The following is a 14,919-nucleotide window of genomic DNA, read 5'->3' on the forward strand; positions in this document are numbered from 1 at the left end:
AGACAAGCAACTCGATAATAGCAAGGAAACTAGCTTTTTCAGCAAGATGGCAATTCCTGCAAGCGCTTTCACAATGCGACACTTGAGGGTTAGGCTCAGTCAGAAGTGAGAGATCACACCTCAGCTTGTGAGAAGCACAGTATCTATGTGACAGATCAGTTGCCAAAGAGGAAGGGTCTTGCTATGTGTGTGTGGTATTAAAACAGGGCCTGTATTGCCCACGCACAGAGAGCTGATCAGCAAGCTTAAAGGTAAGAGCCAGCCGAATCTTTGGGCAGCAGCAACAGCCATCCATATATCGGTCTGGGGTGTGCGCGCGCGCGTGTTGGTATTGAGGGAGGACTGCAGGGAATACATACCAATGTTAACATAGGGATTGGGGCTCCACCATACAACTATGAGCTTCACTCTCTCCTAAAGTCTATTCACTCTATTCAGCCCTTGCACTCTCCCCAGAAAGCAAAAAGCTTTGCTCCTCACCGGAGCACAGTAGGGGGCAGCCTCACAAAGGCCTCATGCAGCCCTGTCATTCATTGCCCAGGATGGCTTCCACTGGTGGAATCCGCAAAATACCTCCCCTTATCGGGGAAAGCCAAGGCCCCTAACCAGTCCTTGGTGACGTATAAAAAGGCCAAGGGCATCGCTTGTTTGTCCTGTTTGGTGTAAAAGAGCATTGGGCCCAATTCCCTAGTCCCCTGTGTACCATGACTACCATCCCTTCACCATCACCAGGTTAACAGGCAATCAGCTGCTCACCTCATCATGAGTGGTCGCTACCAGCCTATTGAGCCGGTCAGGTTAAGGGCCACGCTTTATTAGCCTCATTCCATTTTGAAAGGACCCTGGACCACAATCCTTGCACCCCCTGCCCACCTGCCATGGTGAGCACTACCCACTCTGCTCTCTCATGTCCCAAACCCCAAATTGCCTTTACCCACTATTCTCTTTCTCCCCCTTTTCAACATGTTCCTACAGTTCCCACCTCGTTTTCCTCTTTCCTCTACCCCCCCCCCCCCCTCTTGTGGCCTTCGACTACCTCAGACCTGTCTCACATCGCTTCCTGCTCCCTCTCTCCCCACCCCTATCTTCCATTCCCCTCCTAAACAAGACCAACGTCACTCCTTTCTCTCGCAAGTAGTCCAACCTCATCAACCTTAGATTTGTCTCTTAAGCCACTCCTGTTTCTACCTCTTCACCCGCCTCTGCTGCAAAAGAGCTTACTGTTGGGCTCTGGAGTCCCCAATTTCTCTGTAAGATAACTTTATTTCTCACTGATCACTTTGTGATTCTCATCATCCTACACTCTCTGTGATGGCCTTCTCTGAACCTCAGATCCCTCTCATGGCGCTGCCACACTGGTCCCTTCCAGTGTGACTTTGCTACCTTCTTCCACTCCGCTCCTCTGCCCTGGCCCCTCTTCTCCCCTCTGATTGTACTCCCTCCTTCCAACACTTCTCACTTCAGCACCCTGTTACCACCCTATTTGCCATCCTCCTCATCTCCACCCAGGCATCGCTTTCCGTCTCTTTTTCCTGCACCTAGACCTACTATTTGAAACTTTCCAAGGTGATGCACCTGCCATCATAATGGGTGATCATAACCTCTTCAATCTGACAAAGGCCTTTAGAGCAGCAGCTTCAATCCAACCTCTCTGGCCACTCTTTGGTCAATTGACATAACCATCCTATTCATACACAAGGCATTTCGCATTCCTTTCAAGATACTCTGGTCTCTCCATTGACCAATGGCCCTCTAACAACTTTCGCATCCACTCGCCATCTTCATTCCCTTCCTATCCCCTTCCTCCTCCCATCATCTATCACTAAAAGAACACTGAAGCTAGACTCCATCGTCTGCAATCTAGACCAAGTCAAAGTCTCCTTTCAAGCTGTCCCTCCTCCACTTGCCCGCTCTTAGAAGGCGGGTACCTCATTGGCTACCCGCTTTGACAATCGCTATCCGGCGGCATGCTCCTTCAACCCCTCTGAGCAGCATTTCCAACCATGGACCTTTTCCTTGCTCCAACATTTGATGGCAACCACATGCCTCTTCTTATGCTGCTGCCACAAAATCGCTTCCTACTGTACTTCCTACTTACAAAGATTGTCTCCATCCCTCACTACCACTCTTGGCCTTTACAAATCCTCTTCTCTTACTACGCAGATCATATATGCTCTTTCCACTCCCACCCGTGTAATATATCCATGAACATCCTTTGTTACTCTTGCCTTTTCTTCACTAAGCCACTTCTCTCACTCCTCGCACATGGAATGAGTACACATTCTCCACTCTGCCAACCCATCCTGTGCTCTGATTGATTCCTTCCCAACCCAAGCAATCAAAGAGCTTGGACTAGTCACCTACTCTAGTCTCTCTCTCTCTCTCCCCCTCTCCCCCCGTGTCTCCACCTTTTTTACCTTTGCTCACAACTCTCACCTCTCATCCAGGCTAATTCTACTTGATCTCTCTGCAGCCTTCAGCACAGTGGACCACTTCTCTATCCTCCAAACTCGTTCTACCTTTGGATTCAGTGCCACTGTACTTGACTGTCCTTCTCCATCTCTTGCACCTCTAACACCACCTCTTGCACACCCCTTCTAGGGGTGTCCTTCAAGGATCAGTCTTAAGCCCACTCCTCTTCACCCTTAACTACTCCTCCATTGGCAAACTCATTTAATCCCTTGGCTTTCAATACTACCTCTCTGATGACGATACTCAAATCTTCTTCTTTCCCTGCTTCGACCCTGTATCTCAGCGCTCATCACCAGCTTTCTCGCATCTACAACTGGATATTGCTAAGCGGCCTGGTGTCCCTTTCTTCCGACATCCTCTCTCCATCACTCATGGTTTGCAACTTTTGCATCCTCTTTAAAAGTGACCTTAAGCGTTATTGGTTTAGCACGAATCGCACCTTGAAACACTTGTGTATAGGCGCGTTACAAATGCCACATCATATCATTTCATGGCCACTGCCATCACAGGTGGGTGTTTCCTCAGCAAAAAAAGATCACTCAGAGCTTGGCAAAAACTCAGACCCCTACTTTGTTGTTCGGGGAATTGCACAATTGCTGGGGTCTACTCCTTGGTCTTCCCGCTACACCTTCACTTCGCTAAACAAGGTTCCAAACCTTGCTACAAGCATCCCTTGGAATCTACCTCGATCTTTCCCATTTCAATTCACTCTGGATGACTCCCCAAGCGAAGTCGGCCCCACTATGTTTCTACACTTCGCATATAAATCTCTCCACAGCCTTACCCTCACTACCCTGCTGACTGCATCTCTCAGTACTCCCCCTCTTTGGTGCCCATAAACCTCAACTCTCAACAACCTCTCTGTTCCCTGCCCACCTTCTGTCTCCTGCTTATGATGCTCCTCACTACTTGTTAACAATCCTTTTTTACCTTTTCCCAGACTATCTCATCTATGTGATCAGTGGAACTATTAAAGACCAGGCTCAAGGTACACTTGCTACTAGTGGTTCTTCGTGATAATAACGAATTCAAAAACAGAGATGTATTTTATAACAAAACATTTACAACAAAAAAATACAGATTTTTACAAATAATTTGGGGGGGGGCCGAACCAATCCCCCTGTTTCCCTATGTTTGTAACTCTGCCCCAAACCCCTCCCATTGTAACCCCTTACCTCACCCACATATAGATATTTAATACATGTTTTCATTGTTAGAGTTTTCGGCATTAAATACCTCTTTGTTTTTTATTCGATATAATCACTGGATGCCCTTGCTAGCAAGTGAAGTGAAGCCCTGGACCTCCACGCCATCTCTCTTCATCTGACCATCCGGCCTGCCCTGCTCTGTAATTGGGCATTTGATTGCATATGTGTAAATTGCTTTGAATGTTTATAGTATACACGTTCTGTCCCATTGCCATTGGTACTGGCCGAGTTCTTGATATTTCAGTGCATGTGGAAGCACGTTTTTGCAGCCACGTTGCCCTCCGTTCCTAATAGTTTGCAGTGAGCTCTTAGAACCTCAACTCAAATGCCACTCACTGTTTTGCAGCAATGGTCGATGTTTATTTTTCTGAGCAGCTCTGGTGCTTTTTTTGCACATTTACAATAGAAAATTAAAAGTTGATGACTAGAGGATGAGATGAGCATGGTTGCCCCCATTGGGAGATTTATCATCACTGCATCGTGGATTATGCCGCTGGTCAAGGAAGCCATTTTGCCACCTTACTGCGCATATTTTTAAATGAATATCCAGGCGTTACTTGGTATGGACCGTATTTTGGATTTCTTGTTTCATTCTCTTAAAAAAAACACTTTTTATTAAATTTGCAGTCATATCAAGTGAAATTCATCAATACATGTCAATAACCATCTGCAACATAACTAGCGCGACATCCATTACCAACTGAAACACTACCTCAAGTGCAGCACACTGTCCAGTGTAAGGTGAAGGAAGGGATTAGCTCAACAGATCAGCAGACATCAGTTCATATTATAAGGTTCCCAGCAGGACATAAGAAGGGGTGTGGGATGAGAACAGTCAAGTATAATCTACTTTAGTTTAATCTTAATTGGTCCCATCCTTCACACCATGGCAACTAAAGGTGCACCTACCAAGCAATAAATCAGGGGTGTCTTGCATCTCCAGCCCCAGCGCTCAGTGCACCAAACGCCCCATTCTGGTCCTCATTTAAGGAATCCAAGAAGGAAAGTCATGCGTGAAATACTGCTCTTTTACTTAATGAAACACATAATGCACCTCATTGAGAGTTTGGGGGTATTCTGGCAGTAAATCAGCTCAAATACCACCAAACTCAATTTCTGTGACCGCCACTTGGTCCCATGGAGTTACCACTGGATTATAAGTGGTGGCAATTCACTGTTTTTGCAGTCCATTGGACTCCATGCTGATTTTTAGAAGATTTACTTATTACAGGCTAGTTGTGACAACTGACCTGTAATGAGAAAAGGACATCACAGCTGCTCCATAATCCGATATTACGCTTTGGTTGTGATGTCACAATGCCTGCTGCTTGAGCCAGCACCAACCAGAATTCCAGCTGTCAATGCAGCAGTTAATTAAAGCTGTTCCAAGCTTTTGAAATTCCTTGCATGTTAAATGGTGTTCTGTGACACTTAGGGGCCGATTCATGGAACAAACGTGCGCCGAAAATCTTCGCGCAAGCAGGCGCAAGCAGGCGCAAGCGGAAAAAAACAGGCGCACGCGCACGCGTGCCATTCATGGAAGTCCCTGCGCGTGTTTACCTCGGGATGTGCGCCAAACCCGTGCATGGCGCACACGTCACTGCAACATCCCGAAAGACGTGCGCAACGAGCACAGTGAAAGCGCACAACCTTGGCGCCTACACTAGAAAGTGGGCGGAGCACGGGGCGTAACGCGCGGAATGGGGAACAACTCGCGAAAACAAGGGCGTAACTGGGGATGTACTGCAGGGAAGCAGACGGAACGCCCACACGCACCCGAACCACACGTATTCATGGAATCGAATAGGGCAAAGCCACGCACAGCAAAAGACACGCACAAGCCGAAACAAGTCCGCCACACGAAGGCAGGCGGTAGCGTCCCTGCGCATTACAAAAGTGGCAACATACAGCAATTTGGCCTGTGCGAGCGGGGCACGTGTATATCGGGGGTTAGCGTGAAGTTTTTCACACGATCGGGCCTGGGGGAGCGGGCTACGTGTATTCCAGGGGTTTGCGTGAACTTTTTCACGCGATCGGGCCTGGGGGAGCGGGCTACGTGTATTTCAGGGGTTCGCGTGAACTTTTTCACGCGATCGGGCCTGGGGGAGCGGGCTACGTGTATTTCAGGGGTTCGCGTGAAGTTTCTCACGCGATCGGGCCTGGGGGAAGCAGGCTACGTGTATTTCAGGGGTTCGCGTGAACTTTTTCACGCGATCGGGCCTGGGGGAGCGGGCTACGTGTATTTCAGGGGTTCGCGTGAAGTTTCTCACGCGATCGGGCCTGGGGGAGCGGGCTACGTGTATTTCAGGGGTTATTTCAGGGGTTCGCGTGAACTTTTTCACGCGATCGGGCCTGGGGGAGCGGGCTACGTGTATTTCAGGGGTTCGCGTGAAGTTTCTCACGCGATCAGGCCTGGCGGAAGCGGGCTACGTGTATTTCAGGGGTTCACGTGAACTTTTTCACGCGATCGGGCCTGGGGGAAGCGGGCTACATGTATTTCAGGGGTTCGCGTGAACTTGTTCACGCGATCGGGCCTGGGGGAGCGGGCTACGTGTATTTCAGGGGTTCGCGTGAAGTTTCTCACGCGATCGGGCCTGGGGGAGCGGGCTACGTGTATTTCAGGGGTTCGCGTGAAGTTTCTCACGCGATCGGGCCTGGGGGAAGCGGGCTATGTGTATTTCAGGGGTTCGCGTGAACTTTTTCACGCGATCGGGCCTGGGGGAGCGGGCTACGTGTATTTCAGGGGTTCGCGTGAAGTTTCTCACGCGATCGGGCCTGGGGGAGCGGGGTACCACTCACCGTCTGCCTTGCATGTAGTAGAACGCGTAGCCAACACCCGCTGTGAAGTAATAGCGTGTGAACCCCAACGGATGGAAAACACACGCACCGCACGAAAAGCACGTTCAGAACATAAAGGCACGCAGGATCTCCAAGCCCTGCCAGGGCAACGCCCGTGCGCAAAACGTCACAGACGCGCTTACGCTGTAAGGGCCTTTGGTCCAATGAAATCACGTACGCGTGCTGACGCGCTTACACGCTAAGAGCCTTTCCTCGATTTTCACGCTGACGTGCAAGATTTTCACGTGCCAAATCACTCCGTATCAAGCTGGCCACGTGAAAACACACGGAAGACCACGCTCCTGCCCAGAAGGCCGAATTACTGCCCCCCAGTGCCCCGAGCAGCCTCCCACGTGCCATCTGCTGCTGCCTGCCTGCCTGCCTGCTGCCACCGTGCCCTGCCATTTGGTGCCTGCACATCAGCCATCTGCAGGTGTCCAGTTGCTGTGTCCACCCCTGCTGGAACAGAAGACTCCCGACTCGGATGACATCGCTCCACAGCCCAGCCCCAGGACCCAGTTGCCCACCCACTCCTGCCCCTGGGGTTGCCATGTCGGGCACATCAACATCTAGCACCAGTGGCAACCCCCGGCCAGAGGGGCAGAGGGGCACCAGCTTCACTGCCACCGAAGTTGGTGTCCTGGTGGAGCAAGTCCTGGGGCAGTATGATGCCCTCTTCGGATCGTCCCGCGCCAACAAGGAAGGACGGGGTAGGATCTGGGCCGACTGTGTGGTTGCCATCAACGCGGAGGGGGTGGCAACCCGCACCATCCAGAAGGTCAAGAAGCGCTGGGAAGACTTGAGGTCCAGGACCCTCATGAAGGCCCGGCGCCTCGTGGAGGGGGGCCAGGGCCGCATGAGTTCCATCTAGATGAGGGTCCTGGAACGCGTACACCCAGCGCTCCACGCCCAGGTCCTTGAGAGGGAGACCCGTCTGGAGTTGAGCGGTAAGTGGCCAAGCATTGCTGTGTGAGACAGGGCATGTTGCAGTGTGCTGGTTGTCTGATACTTGCCTGAATGTGTGACATAGGCCATGTACGCATGTATGTGTGCAGGGACAATCCTGGGAATGCATGTGCGACCTGTAATGTGTGAACCGCACGGTTGTTGCATGTGTTTGAATGTGACATGGGGAGCCCTGTGCAGATCGCACACATGAGAGCATGGCAGTCTCTGTTCCTGGACATGGGTGGGGGCGAGGGATGGGTGCTGATGCCAGATGCATATGTGGTATCCATGTCTGTGTGCCTGACCTGCGTGTCTGTGACTTGTGAGTGCCATGGATGCATGACACATGTCTGTGCCAATGTACAGATTCACTGATGCAGCCTAGTCATCCTTGTATGCACTGTGATTGGGGTGTACGGGGCCAGATGGATGTGACTGAGGTGACGTGTGTGCATGTGATAGGCATGACCCATGATGCATGTGAGTCCCATTACATTGTATGATTCGAGAGTCCATTGGACATGCATTGAAATGTCCATGGCACGCACCATGACTGTCACTGTGTGTGTTTTGCCTGGACTGACACATATGTTGTGGTGTGACATGATGGATGTGTACTTTGACAGTGGCACTCATCTGCTATTGCTTCCTGTCTAGGGGACCATTGTACAGTACCCTGATGCTTGTGTTCTATGTCTCCCTCTACGCAGCGGCTAGTGAAGGAGAGGGCGGAGACGGCGCTGTGGAGCAAGGCGGCGGGGATGCCCCCACGGCTGCAGCGGAAGGGGTGGGTGAGCCCCCACAGGGGCCTGCTACGGCGGTAGACGGCGAGGAGCCATCCAGGTTGGTGGTTTCCACAGAGGAGGAGGAGGCCGCCACTGAGGCGCACATGGGGCCTGGTGGGGGCATCCCTGCTGGTGCAAGTGGTGCAGTCCAGGGGCAGGGGCAGGAGGCAGCACAGGTCACCGTGGAGGGGCCTGTGCATGTCGCTGTCCCTGAACCTGTGGGTGCACCACCTTGCACCAGCAGGGATGTCCCGTCCCAGGCCCGTCCGCAGGTAGAGGGGATGTCCATGTCATCTGACTCCCCTCCACCTGCGGACGAGGGGACCCCTGGCCGTGTGGAGAAGGTCCTGATTGGGGTCGTGATGCACACGGCTGTGATTCGTGATGCCGTGCGTGCTTCCCAGGAGGAGCACGCACGTCATCACGAAGAGCACCGTGCGGACGTGGCCCAATTGGGATCGGCCATGTTCGGGGGTTTCCTGCATGTGTCGGCCAATCTGGCGGCCCTCTTCTCCTCTGTGGAGACTATATGCCAGTCGTTCTCCTTGCCGTCTTCCGGCCCAGATGCCACCAGGGCCCCCTGTGGACCTGCCCTGACCAATGCAGCCAGCTCGGTGGGGATCCCGCAGAGGTCCAGCAGGGGTGGACAACACAGCAACTGGACCCCAGCAGATGGAGGATGTGACGGCATCATCGGGCAGGGCACGTGCACGACGGCGTTGGTGGTTTCCATCATCCTGGATGCCGTTGTGCTGGCAGAGGCAGTGGCATCGGAGGCAGCAGCAGGCTCGACGTGGGAGGCATCATGGCTCGGGGCCATCAAGATCAGAGGGGCAGGCATCGGCCGGAGGGCAGGAGAACCCTGGGATGGTAGTGTCTTCCGTGTGGGAGCAGTTGGTCCAGCGGATAGGTGCGGAGCGGCAGCGGGCGGAAGAGGAGCGGCTCACCATGGTCAGGGCAGAGTTCTCCATGTGTCGGGCGTTGAGGCGGGCTGAGTGCCTCGAGGAAGCTCGCAGGGAGTTTGAGGTGAACATGGGGTTATCCCTGCGAGACCTCGGGGCCAGGACAGAGTCCCGTCTCCAGGACATCGACATGGAGTTCGATGATGCCCTGGCCGGCAACATCACAGAGTGAGCCGCAGGACTTGCCCGCTGCCATTGTATATAGTTCTTTAGTTAGTTAGTGTTAGGTTTCGTTTATTTTTTGAGATTTTTTTGGACCGCTCGGACAATGGCCACTTTTCTGTATGTAGTTTTTTTATTAGGTAGTAGTAGGTTTCATTTATAGTGTTGGGCTCATGGACCCTGGAATATTCTTGTGTATAGTTGGATTTTTTAAAATACATTTTTTTGATTTATATTTGTGTTCACCATGAGGCAATGGTTTTTCATTATTTTTTTTCACCATGATTTTGCTTTGGACAACATTAGTTTTTGGATTCCTTTGTTTTTTGGATTTTTACATTACTTATCGGACATGGACAATTTATTTTGTTATCCCCATTGTTGTATGTTTGATTAGTTTACTTCATTTTCTTCGAGAATACATGTTTTTATAACTTTCTTTTGTGGTATTTTCTCATTGGTTTCATGCATGTCATGATATGGGTTTTGACATTCACTTGCACCCATTGTGTATGTGTGTGTGACGGACATGTGTTCATTTACATACTTGCCATTGGGGTTGTATCATGTAATTGCATTTGCTTTGTGGGTGGATGCAATCCTTGGCTGGGTGTTTGTGCTGGGTATGCTGCCCATTACTGCCATGATTGTGTATCGTCAGGACCTGGGGGCAGGGGGACATGGTTGGGGGCCTGCTGGCAGGTGCCCCACAGTGCTGGGGGGTGGGGGTGGTGGGTGACATGAGTTGGACATGGGTGGGGGCCTGCTGGCAGGTGCCCCACAGTGCTGGGGGGTGGGGGTGCAAGGGGACATGAGTTGGTGTTCATTAGTTCAAGGAGACATGTGCCTTTGCTGGGGGGCATGCCCATGTTGGGTGGGCTGCCTGCGGGACATGACCAGGGATGCAGGGTAGTCCCCTGTGGTGTGGGCTGCCTGCAGGGGCCGTGGAGGGTGTACAGGGAACACCTGGGAGGACCCACACTGTCAAATCACATGTAGGACTCCCCGGCACCCCTGAAATACACGTACCCTGCTGATATCGCGTGTGGAACTTCACGCGCACCCCTGAAATACACGTACCCTGCTGAAATCGCGTGTGGAACTTCACGCGCACCCCGAAATACACGTACCCTGATGGAATCGCATGTGGAACTTCACGCGCACCCCGAAATACACGTACCCTGATGGAATCGCGTGTGGAACTTCACGCGCACCCCGAAATACACGTACCCTGATGGAATCGCGTGTGGAACGTCACGCGCACCCCGAAATACACGTACCCTGATGGAATCGCGTGTGGAACTTCCCGCGCACCCCTGAAATACACGCGCCCAGGCCAACCGCGTGTGGAACTTCCCGCGCACCCCTGAAATACACACGCCCTGGCCAATCGCGTGTGGAACTTCCCGCGCCCAGGCCAATCGCGTGTGGAACTTCCCGCGCACCCCTGAAATACACGCGCCCAGGCCAATCGCGTGTGGAACTTCCCGCGCACCCCTGAAATACACGCGCCCAGGCTATTCGCGTGTGGAACTTCCCGCACACCCCTGAAATACACGCGCCCAGGCCAATCGCGTGTGGAACTTCCCGCGCACCCCTGAAATACACGTACCCTACTGATTTCGCATGTGGAACTTCACGCGCACCCCGAAATACACGTACCCTGATGGAATCGCGTGTGGAACTTCCCGCGCACCCCTGAAATACACGTACCCTGCTCGCACGGGGCCAATCGCGTGAGGTACTTCCCGCGCACCCCAGTGATACACGTAGCCCGCTTGCTGTGCTGGTACAGGGTTAGCGCAGCCCTTTGCGCTGGATTGGGTATGTTGATGGCTTTTCCCTGCGCGGGAGGCGTTCTTGGGGGCGTAACTGGCGCTGCTGCAAGGTCGCTGCGCCACTGTGCGCCACGGCTGGTTTTGGTGGCTGGAATCCATGAATAGGCTGTGCGCGGAAATGGGTTTTGGCGCACGCGGCTGGCGCAGGGATGCGCACACTGTGCGCCAGCCGCGTGCGCCACTTGTGCGCTGAATTCTATGAATTACCCCCTTAACAGCGATTAATTGCCAAGGAACTGTTTATGGTACAATGTCTAATGTGTGCATTGCTGAAGTTTAAGACATGGGGCCTCATTACACGGTAGGCGGTAAGGGTTTACCGGTACCGGTATTTTACCGGTAACGGTAAACCCTTACCGCCTTACTACGAGGTCCCTTTGCGGGTTGGGGAATTTAACGCCTGCTTTTTGCAGGCGTTAAAAACCAACCCGCAAAGGGACCAGGGAGCTAATTACGGTACCGCAATTTGCGGCGCCGTAATTAGCACCTTCCCCATTCCCTTTATGCCCTATGGCGCAAAAATGGGAATGGGGAAGGGCAATGGGGGAAGGGGGAATTACTGCCCCACCAACCTTGGAATAGGGCAGTAATTCCCCTTTCCACCAAGGCGGTGCCGGTATTTTACCGGCATGGACCAAGGTGCTAATACCACCTTGGTCCACCGCCATCCGTGTAATGAGGCCCAAGGAAGCAAGAAGCTGCACGTTATTACTTATCATAAAGTACAACATGAAAACACTTTTTCAATGGATTTCATTAAAATGTCTGACCTATTTTCCTGCAACACATTCAAAACAGCATATTCGTTTTTTTAAAAAAAATCCAGATTCTACCTTGATTATATGGATCAGCAAATGAAAGATATCTTACATTAGATTAAGCCAGAAGCTAAGCATTAAAGAGGATGACAGTATGTGGCCCTGTATTATGTTTAATAAAATACCCCCTACTGTATATAAAAAGGAGATTGCAATTTCCCTCTGAGTTCCGTGACCATATAAGGAATGCAGCCTTTAGCCTTGTTCCTCTGTTTAGTCCTCAGTGACTTGCCATATCCTTATAACCTGCCCTTTAGGGGGTACTTTATCCCAGATACAAATGAACCATTATGAAGAGATCTCGAAGAAGAAAAATAACATGAAGGAAACTGATCTGGACAAGTAATTCAAACAGGTGAGATTACAGGGGAAAAACATGGTGATTAACTATGTTTTTCGTTATGCACTAATTAATTTATATAGCCCATTAAAATACATAAGCACCAATTGCAATATTGAAAGGCTTAAGGTTTTGGCATATTCTTTGATCAGTTATTTATGGAAATGATCTTTAATATCGATCCCTACATCTTTTTAAGGGAGTTTCCTCTCAGAACAAGCATTCCATACATGATGGTATTAGTGCACAGGTCAAGTGCCAGATATTGTTCAAGCATTATAATACTAGTTAGGCACTGTGTGCTTTCTCCTGGAACGCTGTCGTCTTGAAATAATCAGAAATCGGGTTAACCATCCAGCTAACCAGCAACCAACGAATTAAGAAGCCCAATGACAAAGAAAATGGGGCATTCAATCCAAAATTCCCAATAAGAACTAAAAACCATTAAGCCAATCACCTGCGTACTAGGATGAACACAATCATATACTATAGGAAGAGAATATGCTTTACATCCATAGGATCCTTCAACTGTCTATCCTAATATGAGGACAATGATGTCATGATAGATTCATATGGACACCTATACAATGTGAACAATGATAGAATGTCATACCAAGGGAACACACTACATATTGGAATTATATATCAAAAATTATATCTTGATATACACGTGCATGTGTGTTAAGATGGCACCATGGATTAATGCATGCACACGAAATCACACAGCGATATAAAACCATGTGTATATAACGCTTGTATGAAACACAAACCGAATTTGTAAAAATCAAGATCTTAGGCCTTGAGAAAGCCCGCAAACAGGGTGAAACATAAGCACGTAGCGCCAATATGTAATATGTTGGCACCTTAAGGTTCCATGTAGATGCAACAGGCTATGTAACAATTTGGATATTGTATGAATGCAGCAGACTATATGTGGTAGACCGGTACGCTGTGAATTAAATACTTTCCATGTACCTTGTGATTGTAACAGGATACATTGATCTTGTGCAATACCATCTATCAATAAGAAATGTGAAGCATTGCACAGGGGCTTCTAGTGAATAAATGCCTAGTAGTATAATGAGACTGCATGAAAATTGCATAATGCATTATCAGTGCCTAACTGTATTGTTTACATTCACACTCGGCCTGCTAAGTAAACACAGGCAGTAAGGGATCACCGACGGAATAGACGGGGAAGGTAGCAGAGATTGTAAATAACCCACTGACCCAACAGCTCAAACTTCTGCATACTTATCTCACCCAAAAACCCACACAGCCACTCTTTCGCACAGCAAACCGCACGCACATCGCAACAACAATCAACACATAATTCACACCAACAGCACACGAGGTCTCACATCGATCCGATTTATTCGCACACAAGCTCGGCGCACTGGGAAAACCGAACTGAAGCTGCCAACAGGACACCACTCTCACACTTTCCTACTCCCTCTCCACCCTACTAACCAACCCACATTTTGTTTGCAGATCCGCCTGAGCGCCTGGGGACCAATTCTGTTGGTGACGGTGCGCGCGGTACAAATACCTTTAACATTTAACATTTGCCTGTGTAACTAGACTGTCGAGTGAATAACAGCCTTCCTTGGGCATTTGCAGCTTACTCAATTGTACATAACTTTTCCAGCCAACTATAAGAGAGCTAATCATTTAACAAGAACAGCGGATAGGTGGGTGTCAAGTCATGTTTTTGAAAAAAAGGATCGAATGCCCTTTTGTTCGAAACCAAAAGGACCGGAAAAAATGTTTTCGAATGCTTTTTTATTTATTTATTTTTATATATTTTTGTTTAGTATGCATAAAATGTAAACAAGAAAACGGGTGGTTGGGGGGAACCCCCCATAAAAAATAAAATAAAAATGTTTAAAAAGCATTCGAAACTTTTTTTTCCAGCACTTTTGGTGTGAAAAAAGGCATTTGATCCTTTGTATTTCGAACAAATCACCTACAACCGGATAGGTGCACTGCTTAAAATGCACTGCTCTAAGTCTATCAAATTATAATAATAGGAAATGTTTCATCTAGAGCCAAAATGAACCTTCATAAGGGCGAATTTAAGGGATATGGTTTCCCAATAATAAAATCTCTGAGGTAAGCCTTAATGGCATAGCTCAACAAAGTTGAAAAACGAAGATAAATGTGCATAAATGCTCTTTACTCAGGAATTTGTCAGAATTGGTTTCTCATAATTACTAATATTTTAAAATATTTATTGTAACTGTTTCTACAGCTGTCAATCACACATTTGGAGGCAGACAGGGCCGGCAATGGACCATTAGCCCAAGCCTAAGGTAGGCCTGAGCACGCGTGGGACTCGGTAAGGATTCAGGGCCATTGCAGGTCCTGCCAGTTCCCGAAAAAGGGGGGTGATAGCTACCAGCACCCCGGGGCAACATCTGCAGTGCTGATGTAGATATATAGTGCCTAATTCACAGAAACGTTTTATAATGGCAAACCCCCATTGGGAAATGCTCTGTGAAACAGGGCCTTAGTCTTTTCATTTGTTTTTTTTAGAAAAACAGGTTTC

General features: G+C 49.7%; 1 protein-coding gene across 1 annotated transcript in view; it reads left to right on the top strand.

Moving 5' to 3' along the window:
* Positions 1-226: 226 nt before the first annotated feature.
* LOC138580939 (NAD(P)(+)--arginine ADP-ribosyltransferase 2-like) overlaps positions 227-14,919 on the top strand; it is a 174,304-nt gene continuing 159,611 nt past the window's right edge. Inside the window, exon 1 of the mRNA XM_069651873.1 lies at positions 227-251. The gene's annotated coding sequence lies outside the window, so the exon portion shown is untranslated. The remainder of the gene's footprint in view (positions 252-14,919) is intronic.

The sequence above is a fragment of the Ambystoma mexicanum genome, chromosome 3p (genome assembly GCF_040938575.1).
Source record: "Ambystoma mexicanum isolate Mex_15411 chromosome 3p, UKY_AmexF1_1, whole genome shotgun sequence".
NCBI lineage: Eukaryota > Metazoa > Chordata > Amphibia > Caudata > Ambystomatidae > Ambystoma > Ambystoma mexicanum.